The 23,143-nt window shown below is 40.4% G+C and overlaps 1 protein-coding gene and 1 long non-coding RNA gene across 4 annotated transcripts in view; one reads left to right on the top strand and one right to left on the bottom strand.

The window, feature by feature from the left end:
- The window catches only part of ctbp2a (C-terminal binding protein 2a), a 74,714-nt gene extending 59,635 nt beyond the window's left edge, over positions 1 to 15,079 (bottom strand). The window contains exon 1 of one of the 3 annotated variants that reach the window (XM_044372824.1): positions 14,779 to 15,079. The gene's annotated coding sequence lies outside the window, so the exon portion shown is untranslated. Of the gene's footprint in view, positions 1 to 13,358; positions 13,646 to 14,655; positions 14,754 to 14,778 lie in introns of those variants that run through there. The other 2 variants (XM_044372823.1, XM_044372822.1) reach the window with 2 other exon arrangements.
- Positions 13,569 to 16,720, top strand: LOC122996976. Its single transcript, XR_006407126.1, has 2 exons — positions 13,569 to 13,657; positions 15,922 to 16,720. It is a non-coding gene; the product is annotated as an uncharacterized LOC122996976 (long non-coding RNA).
- Positions 16,721 to 23,143: the final 6,423 nt, after the last annotated feature.

Genomic DNA, 23,143 nt, shown 5'->3' with positions numbered 1-23,143 from the left:
CAATACCAGCATAAAGTGACTGGTGCATGGTGCATGAATTTCACAACAAAAAATGGATCTTTCCAGCAGGTCTGCATTGACTGCATGTCTGAACGGGATAATGGGACTTCTAACTTTCTTCGTGTTCAAATTTGGCTATGCTGCTATTTAAACAGCGAGTTGGCTGCAGATAAAACATGGTCCTCATGCATCAGCAAAATCCCTCACAAGCCAATACCAATGTACTGCTTTGTTATCATCCTAATGCACTGCCCTGTATCCTGATGGCACAAGAACTGGAAAAATGTTCACCTTAAGTCAAAAGATGTTAGAAGCTAGATAAATAAAAAGCAATGTGCACTTTTATTCTGGCAATAAAATCCTGTTCAGTAAATGTTAGAATTAATTATAGAGATATATTTCTGCTTAGATGTGTCGTATGGAGAATAAAAGATGTTGAAAAATTGCAGTGTACATGTGTATAATGCCTTAAAACAGCATTTGCTAGAGCTGTTTGAAAACCTCAGGGACACCTATTTCTAACCTCACACCAACTCCCGAGGGGAGTATTCACAGAGGACTGAGTAGGAGGGACTGAGAGTCTGTGGCTTCTCTCTGGCTCAGTGAAACATTAACCCACAGTAAATCCTTTTTGTTCAGGATCAGGAATCAAACATCTCCGTATGGGTGAAAATCAAACATGTCTTTGTGTGAACAAGCTGACAAGTTGAAAAGCTAACCATCCCACTGAGCCTCTCAGCAGCCGAGAATCAAAGAATCAGCCCCAGGCTCACCAAACATCGGTAATATCCATATTCATAATGGAGATAGCTAAGGTGATAAGACTCCATTGCTCAGCTCCGCCACTCACTTAGATAGATAATATGCCATTTTTCACTACAGATGAGTGATGAGAAGCAGGGTGACAGCTCACCCTATTTAGCTCTCTGTAAAGCAACAAGTCGATGGTGTGTATGTGCATGTGTATAAGTAACCATGCTGATGTCCCCTCCTCATTTAAATCAATGTGAGGTGCAGCCTCTCACAACCTCGCTTGGTATCTCACTATGGGAAGCATTTTCTAGCATGATCAATCATGGATGCTCCAATACCACCATGTCTGTTGGGAGACAGACCAATCATCTTTAGTTGCACATGCCAACCCGTCCACCCTTTACAAACACCTGTGGTGCACACACACGGCATTCTCGCTTTCTTCCCTGTGAAGATCATTTGAGCTCATCAGCTGTCCTGACGTCCGGATTTTGACTTAACTGTTCTCCAACGCTGCTGTCAAGGTAGTCACTGAGCATGAATATCTGTTGTCAGGATATGGATTTCATTTCATTAAGAAATGTTAATTTATTGTTAGTTGAGGTGGGTGTTGGCGGACTTCTACCTGATTCTAAGTGCTTACGGAACAAGCAAGCACATCGGGGTGATGTGTCCGTTACTGCTGCAAGTCGTCAAGGTTTTAGCTAGCTATAGCAATCACTGTATCCTCTAAGGGGAACGCTGGCGGCAGTTAGGTTAAAGACGTTGAGTCCAGCCCATGCCCAGTCACATGTGGGTTAACCATCTTGGGGAGGGAGCAATATAAATTATATTATCATCAGCAAATGAAACAAATTTTACACTTTACAAATATCATTTATGTGCAATATAGACAGTTTTCGGCCTAGCATTGAATCTTGTGGAACCCCAGAAGTAACCTTCAACAAATCTGATTTGACAATATTTATTCATATACATTGATATCTATCATCACGGTAACTTCTTAGCCATGAGTATGCTATTCCTCTAATACCATATCTCTCCAGTGTGATTAATAAGCCATGATCTCCTACCAGTTCCATCACTGCCATTGAGATGGACCTATCTGCTCTAAAGCCACACTGATGGTCACTTAATAAATTGTATTTTTCTATGAAATTATCACGTCTTTACAAAAATAGTTTTTCTAAAATTTTTGAGAAGTGGGAAAGCAGAAAAATTGGTCTATAATTGGAGAATAGATGTCTATCTCCACCTTTCTAAAGAAGAATGACTTGCTGATTTCATTTTGCAGGGAAATATATGTGTTTGGAAGGATTGACTGCAGATAGGTTTCAATGGTTTCACTATACATTCTATTATATTTTTTTAACTAACGACATATCAGTGGACTTTTAATTCTTAAATTTTTTTAACAATGTCAAGTATTTCCTTTTCATTGACACCCCTAATAAATATGGAATAAGAGTTTTTCTGAACAATATCTTCATCTACACCATCCTTCTTTCTCGGCTCCACAATCTAATTTGCTAAACTGTATCCAACATTTACAAAATAATCATTAAATTCATTGGCACTTTCTTTTGTTTTATTTATAACTGTTGTTATCTTTTACAAAGTAATTTGATTGCCAGTTTTTCCAGCACCCTTTTTAATTATGTTGTTGAGCACACTCCATGTTGCTTTAGTGTTACTCCAACTCCAATAATTTGTGATAATGCTCCTTATTAGATCTCATAATACTTAATTCATTTTTACATATCTTGTTTTATGCTTTTTCTGTTCTATGTTTAAAAAAATCTCCTATATAATACATTTTTCTTTTTACATGCATTCTCTATACTCTTGGTAATCCATGGCTTGTTCACATATTTGTGCTTCCTCATGAGTTTTCTTAATGGACAGTTTTTTTCATAAAGCACAATTAATGTGGACAGAAAATCCTCATCGACTTTGTTAGGATCATCATTAGCATAAACCTTGTTTCAGTTTTGTTTCCTTAGGTCCACCTTGAGGGCAGTGATGGCTTCTGGTGTTGTGTGTCGAATGAGTTTACAAGTATTAGACCTATTTTCATTTTTTTTTATCTTATAAAATTCTGAAAAATTGCTAAATCAAGAAGGTGGTCACTTATGTCATTTATGGGTAGTCCACCTACTATTTTGCTTTCAATTGTATTTGTGAATATGTTGTCTGTCGATGTAGAAGTATCTGTTGTTATCCCACTTGGTTTTATAACCACAGGAAGTACACTGTTGATGTACATTGTATTAATAAAGTCTGTTGTCCTTTTGTGTCCATTTGGGTTTAACAAGTCAATATTAAAATCACCAAATACAATTTGCACCTTTTTGTCATTCAATTTGTCCAACGTACCAGCTAATATATCCTTGAATGTATCAAGGCAGGCTCCTGGTGTTCTACATACACAGCTAATGATTATATTTTTAGATTTTTCTACATCAATCTCTATAGTCAAACATTCCAAAATATTTTCTATAGTGTCTGACATACATTTAGCCATGCTGCACCTTAAAGCAGTATCAATATACAGGGCAACTCCTCCTTCTTTTATATTGATCATATTAATCGTAAACAATTCATATCCTTCCAGTTCCACATGATAAACTTTCTCATTATTAAGCCAAGTCTCAGATACAGGGATTACACTAAACTTATTGAATTGACACAAATAATGCTTGACTTTAGAGGCGTTTCTATAGAGGCTTCTACTGTTGAAGTGTATTATTGATAAAGCAACAAACCTTCCATTTTCACATCACTGTTGAATTGTTCATCCGTGGAGTACTCACAATTGTTGTTGATGTTATTGTACAACTGTACAAGTGGTTTTCTGGGTCAATATCATTTTCAATCTCATACAATTGGTGCTCTGTGTAGTCAAAAGTTTTAAAGATCAAACTGGGAACGACCAGTCCTCATCAAGATCTGTTATTTATTTTTATAATAGTCCATGCAAATACTCCCCCACACAATCCAAACCATTGACCTCAAAATTTGCAGTCATCAATATCTCAAAACAGAAATATTCCATGGTGTCAGCACAAACAGCCAAGAGTTTATAGTTCCTTATCTGTATTTGTCTAAATCTTTGAGTTCTCTTATCGAAACTATTTTGGATTCTTCAGGTACTCCATTTATCATCACTTTGCAGTTTCTTGTCCACGTTGCTTGTATCTTATTTTGTTTCCTTTGAATGCATGCATGTCTAGCAATGTTGGCATTCTTTTTTTCTAAGATGTTCATTCAAGTACACCCCTGTCCCCTTCAGCTTCTTTGCTTGCCTCAGTAGCTCAGTCTTGTGCTTTCAATTCACAAACCAAGCTATTACGGCAGGCTTTGTTTTGATATCCTTTCGGGGAAGGGTATGGCAAGCCACAACGTTGTTACTCAGTTGTTTGACTTCATCCATCAGATCAAGTAGCATAGCTTGTTTAGCCACTTTCCTAAACTCATCAGACATGAAGTTCAGAGATTTTCTGATCTCCTCCAACTCTTCTTCAATTGCATTACCGGCCTTCTTTGGTGGCATTTTCATCTTTGTTTGTTAGATTAGCTGCACTCCACAGGTCGCCACCATTTTGCTCCGTCACACATCTCCTGAACCTCCCAAGTGTGTAAAGGCAGCTCTGAATCCTATACGAGCCACAGGTCTCAGAGTATTGGCATTTTTGGATGATTTTCTCCTCTGCACTCCCAGCAGAGAGAAAGCGGCGAGAGACACTCATGCGCTGTTGAGCAGCCTCTCCGGCTTGGGCTTCAGTGTCAATCACGCAAAGAGCGTCTTGTTTCCCACTCAGAATACAGAGTATTTGTGCCTCAAAATAAATTGTTTCTTTTCAAGCTTTTCTGTCACAAGATGGAGTGGAGAAATTTCGCCAGCACCTCGCTCTGTTTCACTGATGGTACTCAGTCTCGTAAGGAGCCTGCCTCTGCCTGATGGGGCTGATGGACTCAGTAATTTCTGTCGTTCCTCAGGGGTTGTTAAGGATGCAGGGTTTCCAATGCTGGATACCCTCTCTACGTCTGGACATATGACATCATCTCAGTTGAACAGTGAGTGTTTCCCCAGAATGTCTCCTGGCTCTCCATCATTGGATAGACCCGATGGTGTTCACCACCAGCATCCCCTTGGGAATGGTAGCGATGAGGAAAACAGTTACAACCGATGCTTCATTGACAGGGTGGGGAGCTGTGTTTGAGGGGAGGTCTATGAACGGGACCTGGCCCTGAGGCTCCTTCATGCTCATATAAATTACCTGGAGTTATTGGCAGTTATCCTGGCTCTCAAACATTTTTTGTTACTCCTCAGGAATGTTTTGGTCAGGACAGACAATATGACAGCGGTGGCTTATATAAACCAGCAGGGGGGCACTCCGTAACATTACATAGACTTGCACAGAGTCTCATAATGTGAAGCAGTGAGCACCTGCTGTCATTACGTGTGAGGTACACCCCTTATGTATTGATCAGTGGGGTGGATTTGCTCTCTAGAGGAAATCCTATAGCAAGTGGAGGCTCTACCGCAAAGTGCTTCGCCTGGTGTGGGAGAGATTTGGCCGAGCATCCATAGATCTCTTCACATCGCACAAAAACGCAGAGTGTCCTCTGTTCTTTTCGTTAAGAAACAGAGACGCACCGCTAGGAACAGCTCATCCATGGCAAAACATGCTGTGAATGCATTCCCCCCGATCAGCCTCATTGCTCCAATAGAGTGAGCAAGAAGCTATCTTTGATTGTGATAGCCCCATATTGGCCCAGCAGAATGTGGATGGCGGAGCTAGTGCGACTCCTTCATAGCCAGCCATGGCTGCATTGTATGATGGTAAATGGCGCGTATTTGAGAGATGGTGTAAGGCTCATCATCATCATTTCGTTTCAGAGTTTTGTCCTGGATGTATTATGCTTCCTGCAGAATTTACTGGACAATTGTAAAGCTTTTTCCACCATTTAAGTTTATTTGGCCACGATTTCAGCCTGCCATGCGGGTTTTGAGAATGAGCTGAATGAGCAGCATTCTCTGATAAGGAGGTTTATGAGGAGAGCGACTGCAGCCTGCGTTTAGTTCCTTCATGGGATTTGCTAACTGTTTTGGAGGCACTCTCAGGGTTGCCTTTCAAGCCCTTGGAGTGTGCTGACTTAAAGTTGTTCTTTCTCAAAACTATGCTGTTGCTGGCACTGACGTCAGCCAAATGTTGTGCCCTAACCCTGCTTTTGTGCCTAAGGTTAGCGAGTCTTCTTAAAGCTGCCCCACACTGGAGCTGCTTGCCTTTCACCCACCACCTTTTGCAGAGGAGAGTGAGAGGTGCCTTAATTCACTCTTCCCCGTAAGAGCCTTATGTATCTATTTCGACAGGACTAAGGGATTTAGGAAGAGTAACCAACTTTTTGTATCTTGGGCCCCTTCTAACATAGGGAAGGCTCTGACTGGCCAGTGCCTGTCACACTGTGTGGTGGAGGCTATAATTCTGGCTTATGAGAGTCATGGACTGCAGCCCCTAAGAGCCAGCAGGCTCATTCCACCAGGGCTATGGCCACTTCATGGGCCCTGTTCAGGGGCATTTCTCTAGGTAACATCTGTGCCGCTGCTAGTGGGGCATCCACACACACATTTATTCGGTTTTACCGCCTCGAGATGATTGGTCTGTCTCCCTACAGACGTGGTGGTATTGGAGCTTCCATGATTAGTCACGCCAGAAGGCGCTTCCCATAGTGAGATACCTCGCTCGGTTTTCAGAGGAGCGGGGTTACCCTGGTAACCAAAAGTTTCATGGACATCTGCCAGATTTCCCTGTTTGGACTTGTGCCAGTACTTATGCAAGTAAAGAGCCTGTTAGATGCATGGGAAGTATGGTATGTAGACAGTTTTAACTGGGACTAGGGACAAGGATGAACTTACAACATTTAAAAATAAAGTTTGGGTTCTCTTATCATCCTGACTGTCTAAGATTTAGGACCCTTAACACATGTCACCTTACCTCTCCAAACCCATATTTCTTCCATCAAATATTGATGATTGTTTTTAGCAGCATAAAAGGCTCACAAACAACACAAATTACTATCTAATGATACCATCAAATATCCTGTTTCATATGATGTAAATGCTATGCAGTCCAAGCAGGACTATGAGGCCAAATACTCCACAAGCAGGTCAAAGTCCACACGGGATCCATGGCACTTGTGGTTGACTACTGCTAACAAAACAGCTCCTAATAAACCAAGGACCTGACGCTCCACTACAGGGCTGCCCAGCCAGAACCCCAGGGGCCCTGTCTAAGACTAGCGGCTCCACTCTGCCACACAGCATCTGCAAGCTTGTAAAACAAGCTGTTAAACTTTATCTGCATCATAACCATTGTGATAATACAGCACAGATGCCAGAATTTCAAAAATAGATTTCCCTGAGGGCTTTTTTTTTTGGAGGGGTATATAAGCCAACTCTTTGTTCTTATGTGTTGAGATAATCTCCATGCTGCCATGAAGAAAGAATGTGATAATTTATAAAAAAAGAAACCCTCAGACTCAACATAATCAGTTAATAAAATGAGCTGATGCACCTTTCACAGCTATTAGAAGTAGCACTCAGACAATGTGCCCGCATACTGAAAGTGTACATACTGCACTCCAGATTGAAACATCCTATTAGCCCGCACATTCACAGAGCCATTAGCATTTAAATATGCAGGAGCTGTGCTCCTTTCAAAATGCCATTTTTACTCTGCTGCAAGGAGAGTTCTCCAGTTGTCATAAACAACTTTTTTTTTTTTTTTTTTTTTATTCAAGGACCTTTTCAAATGTCAGGGCCAATCAAACACAACACGACAGGTCTCTGGGTGAAAAAAAAAAACAGCTCAGAGGGCAGAGAAGAAAAGCGGACTTATCATGCATATTCATGTGGTTGGAAGGTTCAGTGTCTGCTGTCTCTGAGAATTGTGAGCAGTGGCAAAACAGTTTGTGTGCTAAGAGACAGCTGAAAAAAAAGTAAGCCTTTAACTCTTTTCTCCCTCTCACCATGTCCAAATGTCAATGTCACAGACCCACAATGGCCAAAGCTCTGTGTGCCCACGAGTGATTCCCAAAACACCAACTCCAACTCTTTTTCCCTCTTTTTCTCCTCGTCAGCAGAATCAGGCAGAAAAGTTTTCTCTGTGAAGTGGTGCTCAGCAGAATGGCAAACAACAGAGCCATCCCTCCACTGGCCAGGGCCCACTTCAGCATTTTAGACATCTCTTTCAGTTTACAGCTTCCCTAACATCAGCAGGATGGATCCTCCTGACACAAGTCTATGTCAGCTGGACTGGAATAGGGGCTCTGCCGAGACACAATGGGAACCTTCCTCCTCCTCCTCGTGCCACCTCCCTCCTGAGACGCTGAGACAGGAGAGAGCGGGTAGGAAGGAAGGAAAAAAAAAAAGAAAAAAAAAAAAGAGGAAATAAAACACAATACATGTGCCTGCACTTTCAGCCTGTGGGCATGTATGTGTATAATCCTCTTCAGGAAACTTTGCCAGCTTGGACAGAGAAAGCTGCACGGCCACACTGGTATCTTTCTCTCTATCTGTTTCTGTCTGTCTTTCTCCCTTCACTTCCTGCCTCTCTTCATTAGTCTCTGTCTCTTCTCTCTGGTTGCAGCAAGGCACACTCATCCAGGAGGACATTATTAGCTGTCAGCATTAACAACCAGCGTAGCAGCAAAAGCAGCAGCAGCAGCGGCGGCGGCGGCGGCAGACCTGGTTTCATAACAATGCTCACAGAAAGCCTCTTCTCTGCCCCAGCGAGAGGAGCAGGCAGTCAGGACGGCCTGCTGCGTGCAGATGGTGCTTTGTCTCTGCTAGTTCCTGCAAAAGTGACACGCAGACACGGATGCAAGCACACATGTACATGCACACATAGTTGGAAGACGGTGCCACTATTCATTCCTAATCCTCTGTGGTTTGCATGAAAGTTAATGGCAGGTGTCTAAAGCCCTGGCTATGCCAAGCGAAGGAGGGGAGGTGGGAGGGAAAAAAGTGTGTGTGTTTGCCAGCAGGAAACACACACACACACACACACACACACACTTCTCCACGTGGAAAAGACAGTGCATTACATTCCTATTATATCTTCATCTCTTAACTATGCCCTTACATCCATCCTCATCCTCCCCCTCCCTACTCCATCCGTCCCTGGCATAATGTCGATGCATGCAGTTGAGAGCAATTAGGACTTCTTTAGAGGAAAATGGCCGGTCATTAAGGAGGAGCAGGGACTCCACAGTGTGATGGTTTACGCCAGGTGGGAGGCTATTAGACAGCCAAGTGGTGTGAGCAAACTCCCATCGTCATAAATACAAGGAACAGTAAACATCCTCCACTGTCGCCCCCACTGCCGCCAAGAGCATTCCTCCAATCATAATGAGGTAATAATTTAAAGAAAATCTCATTTATGAATCCACAACATACTAAACTCACACTCAGTATGCTGTAGGCTACAGTCATTAACATTACTAGTCTTTTTCACATGAGACATTTTGACTTATAGTAAGAAAAGCACAGGTGTTACTAATAACATTAACCATGGCTCCGTTTCATTCAAGTGTCCCAGTAAGACAGTGGCAGTGAGCCAACATGCACAAAACCTGAAACTGAAGAAATAAATTGTATTATTTACACCTGTGCTTTTCCTACTGTGACATGTCAAAATGTCTTCTGTGTAAAAGGCCAATTCTAATTAAGTATGTACAAATAGCACAGTTTTTTTGGTACGTTTTCAGCTAAGAGAATTAGTCCTTTGATAAATTAGTCGATCAACAGAATTTTGGTAATCAACTGAACATTTGAAACATTTGCTGGTTTCAGCTTCTCAAATGTTTGCCACTTTTTACTTTTCACTCTTACTCTTTTGTATCATTTTAAATCAAATTCTTTTTGGTTTTGGACTGTCAGACGGACAAAACAAGCAATTTGACGGCACCAACTTGTGCTCTTGAAACTTCTGATTGTCATTTTTAACTATTTTCTGTCATCTTTTCGCTTAAAAGAGCGATTAAATAGAAAAAATACTGTATGAATGATATAATCAATAACAAAAATAATTAGTATTCGCATCCTTTAAATGACATGTCACAAAAAAAAAATGTAAGTTTTAACTCAAAGAGAAAAATCTTTCAAGAAATTTAGATCAAAGCTTGATCTTAATTTTCTCCTCAAGCGGCAAGACACTTACATTGAAACACTCAAGCAGGACAACGTTGCTGCAATCGTGAATGAAATGATGTTAATGAAAATACCTGCAACAGTTGATCAGTTTTTCACTTTGAGATTTGATTTTTTTCAAATTTGGCAACAAGATGTGGGTTTAATTCTGCAGTGTTATGTTTGATTGTCTCAATCAAAAAAAACCTTTAAAAACAGCTTTCAAACACAGCGGCGTACTATAATTCACATGTTTACTAGCCACTATAAAATGATAATTAAATGCATTATTTTGGATCAGCAAACTTTACACAAAAAAAACAAACTTGGATGCCAATGTGGCAGGAGCAAGCTACAGCTGTGAGAGTATGAAAAATGACTTAAGCTGCACTTAAGAGCAAACCACTGAGGATGAACCTATTTCTCCATACTGTTTATATCATATCCACGGTTGACAAGAGTGCATGCACCCACACACACACACACACACACACACACACACACACACACACACACGCGAAGAGAATAAGATCATCCAGTATGTTTTAAGCACACATGCCTTGTCAGTGAAGAGAATCAAACACCTGCTGCTGTCTGCTGCAGTCCACTTCCACCCCCCCTCCAAAACTATCCCTCACAATCACAAACAAAAATGAGCGACTCAGAAGCAACTGAGACACATCAGAGCACGTTATAACGAGCCAGAAACAGGTGCTGAAAATTTGTAGAGTGTGCCAATTACACTAAACACACAGTGCATTTTAAAATGTATGTTCTTTTGAGACCCAACCGGTACCAGGCAGCATGAGAAACAACACAACAGTTGCTCAAAGAATGATAGATGTACAACTGTTGCCTAATCGTTGTAATGCGTCTGAAGCACACAAGTTCTCAATTTGCAAAGTGCACTACTTCACAGCGAAATCTTCAACATCAAAGCCTTAATCCAATCTGAGAATCAAGTTTTAAGATCTGTGTAACTTGAAACAAAGAACAATGTTTTCAAGGAAAAAAAAAAAACCTTCATGAAACTATGAAACTTTTAAAAGCTAAACTGGCTAATTGGCTATAGTTGAATAAATGATTTTTTTCTTCAGAAAACCCTCAAATGAAAGACAAACAAAGAAATCCTCCATAAAATATTAATTGCAGCCACATCAATATACCTGTGGTACGAATCCTCTTTGCTCTGTGATTTTGCAAACCAGTATGACTGAGTGACATTAAGCTGTACGTTTTCGGCCCCTTGCAGATGGCACAGTGTAATTTCACACCCATTACCTCTTCTCCACAATGCATAGCACAATCACATGACAGTAAAATCCTCTCAAACCAACTCCTATGGGAACTTTTAAGAGCCGTTAGTGGCCTAGCCATTATGGGAATTCTCAGTAGAGTTCACAAGAGCAGCGTCCAAATTGCTGTGTTAAATGGAGTATTAGGCTCTGAGAATATGATTAACCAATTGTAATTGCTTTGCTTCGGTGACTTCAAAACAGGCAGTCATTGCGTGATTCAGATTTTTTTTCTGTTGCTGTGTGCCTCCAGCTATTCCTCTTTATGAAGCAATCGTCATCAACGACAACAACAACAACAAAAAAAAAAAGATGGACACGTCAAGAATGCAAGAAAGTATTTTAGATCAATTCTTAGAGAGAGCACAGATTGTGTGTTCAAAGACAACCAAGTGCCAAATGAGCGGGTGGTGAGCGGAGTGAGAGACAGCACCTGTGCTTTCAAAACACCATCATCTCTTCTTGCATCGGTGCACTTGCTTCCCCAGCTTGCCTCTCTGCTATCCAGCGTGTTATAACACAGCAGAAACACACAAACGCGCCCCTGCACAAGCATGTTGTACAGAAGATCAGCCATGTACAACAGAGCTCTCTACAAGCACAAATCATGTTCGTAATCACAGCGCACTGACTCCACTGTTCACCAGGGAATATCTGTTGAGGCAAATAAGACTCCTGATTTCCAATACAAACACACGCGCGGGCACACACACGCGCGTGCGTGCGCGCATCAACACTGATAGCTACCATCAAGCACAAGACGTGCGCAGGATATCATAAATATTAAAGCGTTGGTTTTGCATTTTCTTGGCATTTTCCCTTTTCCAGTGATAAATCAAAAGGCCTGATAGGAGCTGCCATGTACATTGTGAAGCTGCTTGTGATGTGTTTGCCTTGGGAGGCCAGCTTTCATATCTGAACACATACGGGCCACAAAGATGTGAGAAGAAGTTCAACCTCCAGCGGAGTTGAAGACGGCAGATGAGGAGGGGAGGGATAGGGAGAGGAGAGCAGGAAGGTTGATGTCACATGTGGGACTGAGGGAGACTGTTGAAGGAGGGGGGGCGGGGGGGGGGTAGTGGTGGTGGTGAGAAATCGCTAACCCAACCGTGACAAACTAAGAACATTGACTAATATCTTTTAGGGGTAAAGCAGCCCTCATGAGATGATCAGATGTTCTAATAGACGTTTCAAATGCAAACATTAGCCTCTTGAAGGGTGCGGGCCACAGCCTGCATATCATTAACAAAGGCCTTTACTCTGCGGGCAAGCTCCACACTAAGTTCCCCTGCCTGTTGTGACAATGCCCACGGGGGAGAGCAGATGTCCGTTGCCAGCAGCACATCTGCATATAGCCTCAATCCCCACCCCTTCACTGGCCAGACAATGGAGCCGCCCTCCTCCTCCTCCTCCTTCTCCACTTGAATCTTTCTTCCACTGGAGCCTCCAAATGCAGTAAAAAAAAAAAAAAAAAAAAAAGAAGAAGAAGAAGAGGGAGAGTGGAGAGAGTTGCCTTTTGAAAAGCAGTGCCCACTCTGCCTGTAAAAACTGTGAAATGGAAGGATTAATCTCTTTTTTTTTAATGTTTAGGTCCTCATATGGATGCCTGATTGGCTCACTAATTAAGCACTCATTAATTAGTTGGCTACTGACAAGTGAAGTTCCAGCTAGATTTGTTTAGTTACATACACGCCTGCAAGAAATGTGGCACAAAAACACACTTGTACCAAACTTTTGATCAAACTCTTCTGGTGCATGTTGGCATTCTTCTTCTTCTATGATTTAAAATGTTAAAAGAAGCCAATAAATATTTAAGAAAATAACACTCAGTATTAATTGAGCTTAATTGGATCTTCAGTATGTTCACTATTACACATTACAGCCTAATTGCCCAACTAATTAGGGTCTTAATAAAGCCTATCCCCACATCATATTATGTAGTGGAGTATCGGCTAATGTCTTCCTCACACTACACTACTCCCACCCTCCCTTGTCCCTCCTTGCTGATGGCGCAGGGACACATGGACAGCGATGCGAGTATAGCTTTCAAAACTACACCCCGGTGGAGCACACACTGAAATATTTTACACCACCTTTGCAATAATCTTGAATCCTACCTCGACTGGATGTTTACTGAGAGTTCAAGCGTCGGCTTTGGGGGCTCCAGAAATAGCATCGCAGGCTACGCATTTCAAATTCGCTTGTTATCTCGGATTTAGATAATGATCCACCTTTAGATGACACAAAAACTTAATCCTGAACGCAACGGGACAATCTCCGGCGCTGTGAAACGGTGCCCGGTGTCGGTTTTTAACGGGGGAAGTAGCCTCGGCTCTCGGTGTGCCTCGGTTTTCCTGCTGTTTACTTATACGCTTCATAAACACTCCTATTCTTTTCCTCCTGCCAGAACTGAGAGGTGTGTATCAGTTTGCTTTTCCTTTTTTTTTTCTCTCTCGCTTTTTGAGTGAGGCGGAGCCTTTGCCCACTTCTCCCTCGCACGCACACACACACACAGACACACACACACACACACACACACACACACACACACAGCACATAGAAAATGAGAGACACTTCTAGCCGTTGATGGGGTTGGGACAGTTGTTATGGCGATCTGTGTTTAGATTTGACCGTTTTTTTTACCCTGTATTTGAAGTCTTGGTCAATCCGGCGTAATTATATGTTTTAAAAAATACTTATGCTGTCGAAAAAAAAGGATGGGTTTTAAAAAAAACATCTTAATACAATACTCCCATGTGTAAACTGAAAGTTAATTAGTATTATAAGCTATGTGTAAATCCATATAAGTTTGTGTAAACCTCTTCCTTAGTTCTTATCTAGTTTCAAACTAGTGATTTACTGAATGAAGTTTCACCTTTACAACTTGTGGACTGTTTTAGGGGCCAAATACTAGCCATACTCGGTTTAACTGCCTGCTTTGATGTATTAATTTTGTTTTTATTTATATATTGTATGCATACATGAAGAAATATGTGCTCCAGTATCAATAGTATTCAAGCATGAAAATGTCTGATTAGCTAACATTATGCTAGGTGGTCATTTGGCTAACGTAATTAGCGTAATGTTTTGTAATTTGAGGTGTATTGTGTTATTTTTCTGGACTGTTCATTTAAAAACAAAATGTATAACAGCATTTTGAAGTATCATGTCAAATGTTTCCACCTTATTTCTTCTTTTTTTCTCTTCAATCTAAAGGGGTCATATTAGCAAGCTAGCGTTAGTTTTATCAGTTGATTTGGATAGACAGTTACACTTGGCAGTTACTAGGAATAAATATTAAGCAACAACTAATCTCTGTGTAAGAGATATTTTGTATCATGCAAACCATTTTAATTTAGAAATGCGTAAATCTCCACATAGTAAAAACATACATTACAGCAAACATGAACTTACAAACAGCTGACCTGCGACCATCTCAAGTGGGAATTTGCCTTCTACATTTGAAACTTACCCATTATGGGTAATTTAAAAACTGATTTCAGTAATTTTAGACTGAATATATTTAAATTTTACTACCTTTACCCAGGGTCCAAAATTAACACCTGCCAAGCGCCAAATGCGGGTAGATTTTCCGTTTGGCAAGTAAATCTCGGAAGGCTATCCGCCACACTGGCGGGTAAATGTTTGTACCAAAATAGTCATGTAATAATACAGTGTAGACACACGCACCATACGTGTGAGTCAAATTCTCGGCCTGAATTATTGTTTCAGTCCACCCCTGATAGCTATTATGTGGAGACATTTACAAGGAGTAAGCCAACCTTTAAAAGGAAAGTGCACCAACGAAAAGGAAGACGAAGCATATTTTGGCCGGTAAAAATATGCTGGGGTGGTTGATTTTTTCACCTACCAGTCCCCTTGGCAGGTGAGTCAAAAAGTTAATTTCGGCACTCCCTTTACAAATAAATAAATAAATGGTTACAGGAATGATTTATATTTCCCATTCCCAACCAGATTTTCTGGCAGTGCGGGGAGGACTTTGTAACAGTACTTAGAACTTCATGTAGGGAAATAAGACTGAAAATATAATTGAATAATTAATTGAATAAATATGATGGGGAACAGACTTTCTTTTTGCTGCCTCCATACTTTGCTGTGGGGGATAGGGAGGGCTAAAGTTCTGGCTGCGGCCCTGGCTGTAATTATTACTAATGTTATCCCTTCCTAATACTTCTAAACTACAACTACGGCTACAAAATCCACAGACTCCGAGAAAAAAAAAGTGTAATAAAATTTAGATGGCCGTGCTTTGGGATAGAGATAGATATTTCATAGTTCAGCTGCATGTTCACTTAAATCTTCCTCTGCATGCCACTGGTGCAGATAGCAGCCACTGCAGCTGTGCCTTGATGTCATGCTTAAAACATGCAATCTAGTGTATATTATCCATTTTTTTTCGGTTCCAGTCTCAGCAGTAGAGTGGTTGCGGTCCCTCCATTCATTCACACAGTGGCGCCGGCCATATAACAGCACAGATGGCGGAGAGCATCTTTGGATTTCCTGGTCACTTCAGTCTCTACATACTTTTTTCAGCACTTCCAGCAAATCTGAGTCTTTGAATGGAGCTTCCCAGAAAGACCAGAATTAGGAATTAATAGAAAATCACTGCAAGAAATAGATGAATCATTTACATAACATCTTTTCTGTGTCTTGCTGTAGCCTCAGTATCCTGTGTGTGTGTGGTCCCAGGCCTGGGGGGCTCTTGGCCCTGTCCTGAGAGCATCTTTCCCTGTGGTCATTTTGTCTCCAGCAAAATGTAACTACTGGGCATGAACCCAAACACTCCAAAGACCAACACCAGCCAACAGGGGACACCAACAGAAGCATATGTTTGCAATGGCAGGAGAGAAGATGGATGACTGGAAGAGGAAGAGACAGAGGAGACTATTTGAATCACGGCTGTGAGCTTGTGTTTGTCTAAAATTGATTTAGATGAAGGCATCACTTTTTCGCAAATAAATTACAAAGGCCCTTTAAATATTACCAAACCAATATGTCAGAATCTAACGATGAATGACCAAGTTAATGATGTAGTACAGTAAGTGCATTATTTAATGATATAAAGTGACATGTATAATGAAGTATGTAATGTACATATGCTGAAATTCATTAGCCGTATGTGGCAGAATTATCTATTATTCCTCTCTTGTTGTCGTTTTGAATATGAAAGTTGTTTCAAAATCTGCTTTATTGTTGTAGATTTAATCTTACAAAAGGCTGTGTTTGCTAATTATACGCTTACCTTCTGGGTCGCTTAGTAAAGCACCTTACTGTGGAAACAAATATGCACAGGCTTTATTTGTCTCCGCTGTTTGTCATTGGTATCTTTTTTTGCTTTGAAATGTGCAATCATGTAATATGTTCCATGTTTTTATTATACTCTAAAGCCATTTGCATAAGAATCTGGTTCTGCTAAATCAATACAGCCCTGTAGATTATTAAAACATTCACCACATTATGGTCTGATATTATGATTTGCTTTTGTTTATACAGTAGTTGTTAGAGGATGACAGTCGACACACACACACACACCTCTAATCTGTTCACTGTACAGTGGGTATTTGAGAGGATCAGTAGTGTGCTACTGCATATTTCTGCAGAGACATTATTTCTTCCCTCAATTCCTCCTGGCAGAGATCTGAGTGTTTGACCTTTTTAAAATGCAAAGCGATTCTTCTACTCCAGAGAGTGAACAGGAGGCTCATGATTGTGCTACTAAATTTGAGGGACTTAATGCAGTAACTCACAGAGAGAGAGAGCTGTTCTGCACCTGCTGAAGTCTTGACTTGGTTACGGGGATACAATAACACCTCCAAGGGTTATGTTAATCTTTAAAGACGGGTTATTCTTATGCTGCACCACTCTTTACCTCATTTGAATGAATATTTCACAGCAACCTTGAATCAGTCTCTCATGCTTAAATCATCTTATTGCATAGTGTTTCCTTTTTGCTTGTTCCTGCATGTGTACTATTATATGTACTGTAACACTTAGGTCTATTTCTTTACATCAAAATAAACTGCCATTCACACATCAATCCATCCATCTTTAATGCCATTATATAATCTGTCACATTCAAAATAATCTAGTATAAATAACAACCAAGCTACCTCTGCAAGGACCTCATTTATGATTTTAAATTAACATTTCACATAATTTCACATCTTTCCTCCTTCTTGAGAAAGGAAAGTGCAGCTAATTTAACTCCAACGTCACCATGGAGCACTTATGATTAGCAGCAGCTAAGAGGTGGATATCATGTTAAATTGAGAATTTAACAACTTATGACACACTCTACATATGGGATATTGTAATGAGCAGCTCATGGGGGTGTAATTTACATTTGATAATAATGTCAGATTCTCAAAGAATGTGCCATTGTTCTGTTTGTACCTCCTCCACTGTAAGTGCACCTACAGCAGCGCCAGTCTTTGCCTTTGTGAAAGCCTGCACTCACATCTAATTATGTTCCACCACATTAAGACCTCTGACACATTGGTAGCAGCCTTAAAAAGACACTGGGATACCTTCATTTCCTTGTATTCATGCCTCCAATATAATGCAAATGAGGCAGATTTACCCCCTTTGCTGGAGAATAAGTGAGAAAACAGTTAATTAGACTTGTTGTGAGGTCTCTGGATGTTTTTGCTTCCTCCTACAGCAGTAAATGGAAAACTGAATGTTTAAGTGAGGTGTTCAAGCAGTTTCCAATGCTGATAACATAAACTGTTGATATCATATGTAACTGATCACTTAACAACAGCAGCTATTCTGTGAGTAGATGAAATACCAATCGAAGGAAACAAATTGATTAATCTAAACAATCTGAGGTGTCACTTCTAATTTGAAAACCGTGTCAAATGAGTAGCTTCGCTCTATTGACATAGTTTTCATCAGATTCCTGAGAGACAATGTAAAGATGATGACACGGAGGATGTGTGGTCCAGCTCCTCATCTGTAAATTGGAATAGATTTATCGATTTTACCTATTGAAACTAAAATGCTGTGATGCTGAGGTTATGAAGGAGCAGACTGGATGAAACTAAGAGGTGGCGCTTCTTACTGTAAGTAGTGATGAAATAGTTGGTAACATCATACAAATGTGGCAAACCAAAATGGAGCTGCACTGTTTGAGCTAAGAAGTGTGTTTCTCATTGTTTCTCTGAATTTTTTACCTTTACTTTAAATATATAATCAAACATAAGATCAGGAAACCAAGCAACTGATTCTGCTTGAAAATTACAGTTTTTAGCAGGAATTTCACAGACTAGACACAGGATATACATGAAACTAATCATCTTTTTTACTCTTGTTTAGCACAGTTTGCTACTTGACAGCTTCAACAACTACTGTTACAAACCGACAGTCTGGGATAACACTTTCTTTACACAAACTGTGCATGATAAATTCATCCTCCCTTGTATAAACTCTCGGGTGGGATACTTGAACAGACTGCAGCTTGTAGGTCTTTGTTTACAACAAGCCTAATGTAATTATACTCACCACCTACACACAAATTAGCATGCAAACTGTGTCGGAGGTTTGAAAAATACATGGAGCGATGTGATTTAGTGCAAGGATAGGTCTGATCTTCTGAGGCAGTGTTTCTGCAGAGCTGCTCAATGCCACAATGCCAGGCTGGCGGACCTCACAGCTGCAACATGGGGAAGCAGGCCTGGGCAAGATTGCAGCTAACAAGCTCCAAATTACTCCATACGTACAGTGCAATGACACACAAATACACACCCACAGAGCTTGGAAGCTGAGGTTTAGCAGGGGAGCTCTTATCTCCACTGAACAAACTCCTCGAGTGATGGGAATGTTCTCAGGATGTTATCTTGTCCTCTGTGGAAACAAGATAGCCAGCCACCTTTATCACCACCCTCAGACTCTGGAGGGCCCCAGACCATTACTGGAACAAGGACCACTAGCCTGCCGCAGGGGACACTAACCAACTGCCTGAATAAAGAGACTGTCAGGGAATTGGAAGTGCTGTAACTGGACTGTCAGTAGATGGGAAGTAGCCTTGCAGTCAGGTAGTTCAGCCTAGCCTAAAGGGAGTCCACTCTGTGTCTTGAACACTGTTTTGGACTTGCAGTGATGTTGTTATTTGGGAAGGATGCTGAATATTTGAACAAGATGAAATGTTAGACATAAGGAGAAGTCATACTGTGAGCCGGGAGAAGAGAGGGGGGAAAAAAAATCAAAAGAAATCGGGGCAGCTAGACATTAGTTATGCTATAATTGGCAAAAGAATAAACAGAAATAAAAATCTTTGAGATATGTGACTTAACTGCAGTATCGCCATGGCAACTCTCTTTTCAAGTCACATCTTTAATGAATAGGTAATGGACAAAATGCAAAATGCACAACTTCATAACGTCAGGACAGATGCCAAAACTGACATGAGAGGAGAAAAAAAAGGTAGATTTTGTTTGACAAAAAGTGATTTTGCTGTTCACTCAATAGAAAATGTCAAAACAGCACAGCAGCCTTTTTGAAAAGAAAACACACACACAGGCGCGCGCGATGTACCATAGCAACACAAATCTTCCTTCTCGCTGTTATTTTGACTGTCTGGCAAATCCACCTCTTGTTTTCAAAGCTTTTTTTTTCCTCTAACAGGTGCAAAACCTCTCAGCTCGACACATCAAAGAGACACATGCACCTGCGAATAAATCACAGCAAATGGTAAAAATCCAGACTAGGGCCTCCTAACACCAAAGAGGTAGGATTCAAAGTGTCTGATTTAATATTCATGAAGTGCACAGCTTTGGCGGTTGAATGCTTGTTTACTGAGATGTGTCTTTTGTCCTTGGGAGAAGGTTTGATATTCCAGCAAGCAACTGTATTATATACCTCTACATGATATAAATAACACACATACAGTACACACACACACACACACACACACACAAATACAAACTACTGTAATGATTGACACTCTATTTCAGTGCATTCTCCTAAGAGCTCTCACTCCCATGTGAAGCATTAAAAGCCTCACCAGCATTCTGAAACAGCTAATGAGAGTTTCTGATTATTAAGTTTTGGTGGCTTCTGTGCGGAGGAGTTGTTCAAGTTGTGGCAAGTCCAACGGAAAGTCTGCAAACTGCACCCACGGGGACAGAAGTGGCAGACAACCAGTCGAGACCAGACAGAACCAACTGTCACACATAAGCACAGGTGTTTTTCCATTAATAAACAACTACAACACCACTGCACCTCTTTAAAAGGTGTTTTTAGATTAATTAAGGCATGATCTGACCACCATATGTTTCTGTCTCAGCGACAGGGCGAAGATAGGGTTAAAATAGACCTTATTTTTTTCAGCTGTGCACCAGTTTTCTATTATTATTTTATCAAAGGTATAGGGATATCAAATCCCTTGCCCTGCAGCTTGGTGTCAGTCGTGCACCTGCATCCAAGGATCAGTTTTTTGGCAGCAATGTGTGAGATAATCTCAAAGTGAAATCACAAAGGGCAGCGGTTCCAGATGGATGTCTCGCAGCTTTCTTTCTTGCTATATAAGAACTGCGAGATCGCTACTTCACCTTTTAAAAGTGAAACAAACTCCTGCAAGGTCGGCACTGTATGGGGATCAGCTAATTACTATAGCTGAAAGAAAGCTTGTGAGAAAAACCCATTTCCCCGGTGGGTACTTAGAAGAAAGAAAGCAGCTGGTCACTCTGGAGAAAACATCAGCTATTGGAGAGAGTGGTTGGGGATACTCTTCACTTAAGTGCTTTTCCTCTGAGCAGTGTTCCCCGTCATTCGCTCCCACGCCTCCTCCTCTCTTGTATGGGCGGCACACACATATCCATCCCTTTCATCCCCGGGGGTGAAACAAACCCATGCATTATGACTCAAATCAAGCTTAATTTATTTCACATGCTCAAATTTAATGTCTTCCTGTTGATATGCCTTGAATAAAAATAGCTGAATTCTTTTTCTAATTATTTTCACCCAGATTTTCTTTCACAGAGCATGCACATTACACAGGGGTTTTGGTTATTACATTTCTCACACAACTTTGCTGATGAACAACTCAGTGGATCTTCAGGTCAACTGATAACGCATGTAGAGCTGCTGCTCTCTGCTGGCAAAACTGTGAACTACCAGCAGGCTCCATAGTGATTCTATAGTGGCTCCTGGTGTAAATAAAAAGTATATTTCATGACTATCCATAATTGTGTTATATTTCTTATATCTTATCATACCACAGAAAAGTTCCATGTAGGAAAAACCTGTGTACTCATGATTAACTACGGAAGCTGAGAATGGCCGTGCTTGCAGTTATTTTTTTAATGATATCTCAAGATCATGAGTTAGTTATTTTGTTATCTCAAGACAACAAACTGTGTTATCTCGATATTGAGATAATCAACCCGTTATCATGAGAAAACAAAAGGTCTGACCTTGACCTTTCTACTGTTTCGTACGGAAGCCAAGAATGGCCGTGCTTACAATTACTTTTTTAATGTCGTTATCCTGAGATCACGAGTTAATTTATTTCATTATCTTGAGAAAACAAAAAGCAGATTTCTTGAGATAATGAGATCAATTTATCACAAGATTTATCATGACTTTATTCTCATTTGTTCATTCCTGTCTCCTCTCCATGTCTCACTCAACTATTTAGATTGAGCACAAGAAGGCCTCAAGTGGCTCTTAAAGACATGGGTTCAAATCTGTCATATGTTGGTTTTTACTCCCTCTCTCCACCCCACTTCCCCTTCTCTCAGTCTAATAGAGTCTAATAAAATGAAAATGCTTGGTATTATTTAGTATTTCTCCTATATGAAACATCCCATCATATTATGACCAGCAGTTTATCAACCTGACATTCGGCCATGACACAGATGCCATTAATAAAGCTGCTGTTCATTTGTGATGAATTAACTATAGCTGTGTTTAGCATCAAATCAAAGTTAACAAACAAATTATAAAGGAGTATTTTTCCTTCCAAAGGTTCCTTCAGGAAAAGGGTTCTTTAAATAACCATTTGCCTTCATAAGAAACAATAAGAGGAAATAAATAAATAAGAGGAAATTACCTTTTGTTTTCTCGTGATAATGGGTTGATTATCTTGTTATCTTGAGATAACAAAGCTTGTTTTCTCGAGATAACAAAACAATTAACTTGTGATCTTGAAATAACTGCATTAAAAAAAATAATTGCAAGCATGGCCGTTCTCAGCTTCTGTAGTTTGGACTCCCAGGCTGAGAGGTCATATTTTCTTGGATGTCCAAAACTGTGCATTCTATATTTTCAAGCCATATACATACATGGATATGCTGTGTCTACTTGACAACAGAGGTGATAATGCCTGAATGAGTCGTCCATTTCATGTGAACAATAATTCAAAACCTCAGGATATTAAATAAATGAACATAACCTTAACCTTTCACTGCATAGTATACTCCATGGTTCAGTTTACACCACTAATAATTTAGATGATTTTGTCATATTAGCAATAATAAACATAATGAAAATATAACAATGCATATTATTTTGTCATGGAGACACACATTAGTCTAAGTTTTTGTTAGTATCAGAGATTCTGCTGTGTAGTGCCACCGCAGAGTGCATCTCTTCAAACTTCTTCCATGAGTGCTTTTTTGTGACAGCAGTTTTGCAATAACTATTACGAGTGCACAATTATAGATGTAGCATTGGTTCAACATAATGGACAATGCGTGGAGGTTTAACATGCATTGATTATCTCATTATCTCGAGATAACAAAGCTTGTTTTCTTGAGATAATAGAATATTTAACTTGTGATCTTGAGATAATGCATTTAAAAAAATAATTGCGAGCACTGCCATTCTCAGCTTCCATAATTAACTTACTAAATGTGCTATCTTCATACCAACACTGTGC

Source organism: Thunnus albacares, chromosome 14 (genome assembly GCF_914725855.1).
Source record: "Thunnus albacares chromosome 14, fThuAlb1.1, whole genome shotgun sequence".
NCBI lineage: Eukaryota > Metazoa > Chordata > Actinopteri > Scombriformes > Scombridae > Thunnus > Thunnus albacares.
The sequence above is the reverse complement of the archived record's forward strand: the minus strand, read 5'-3'. Positions and strand labels throughout refer to the sequence as shown.